This window comes from Orycteropus afer, unplaced genomic scaffold (assembly GCF_000298275.1).
Source record: "Orycteropus afer afer isolate SDZICR_OR568_19922 unplaced genomic scaffold, OryAfe1.0 scaffold00366, whole genome shotgun sequence".
Taxonomy (NCBI): domain Eukaryota; kingdom Metazoa; phylum Chordata; class Mammalia; order Tubulidentata; family Orycteropodidae; genus Orycteropus; species Orycteropus afer.
Genome location: NW_006921953.1, coordinates 1,106,763 through 1,107,498, shown reverse-complemented (window position 1 = coordinate 1,107,498; position 736 = coordinate 1,106,763).

Genomic DNA, 736 nt, shown 5'->3' with positions numbered 1-736 from the left:
CTCTGGTAGCATAGTGCCTAAGGCACTTGACTGCTAACCAGAAGGCTGGCGGTTCAAACCCACCAGCCACGCCTCAGAAGGAAGGTTGGGCAATCTACTTCCATAGTGATACCGCCTTGGAAACCCAAGGCGGGATCGCTATGAGTCGGGTCCAACTCAACGGCAAATAACAACAGGTGTTTCCATCTTTTTGCTATTGTGAATAGTGCTGCGATGAACATGGCTGTGCATATATCGGTTCTTGTCCTGGCTCTCACTTCCTTAGGATATACACCTAGTAATGGAATTGTTGGGCCAAATGGTATTTCTAATTCCAAATTTTTAAGGAATCACCATGCTGCTTTCCACATTGGTTGTATCATTTTACGGTTGCATCAGTGGTGTATGAGAGTCCCAATATCTTCACATCGTCGCCAATATTTGTTATTTTCTGTCTTGTTGAACTTTGCTAGTAGTGCTGGGGCAAGATGGTATCTCGTTGTTTTGATTTGCATCTATCTGATGGCTAATGATCGTGAACATTTCTTCATGTGTTCGTTGGCTTCCTCTCCCTGAATATCCTCTTTGGTGAAGTGTCTATTTATGTCTTCTGCCCATTTTTTAATTGGATGATTTGTCTTTTTGTTGTTGAGGTGTTGGAGTTTTTTTTTTTTATTAGTATTTGGGTGAAGATTTACAGAGTAAATTCACTTTTCATACAGCAGTTCACATATACTTTGTCTCATGTCATTGACCA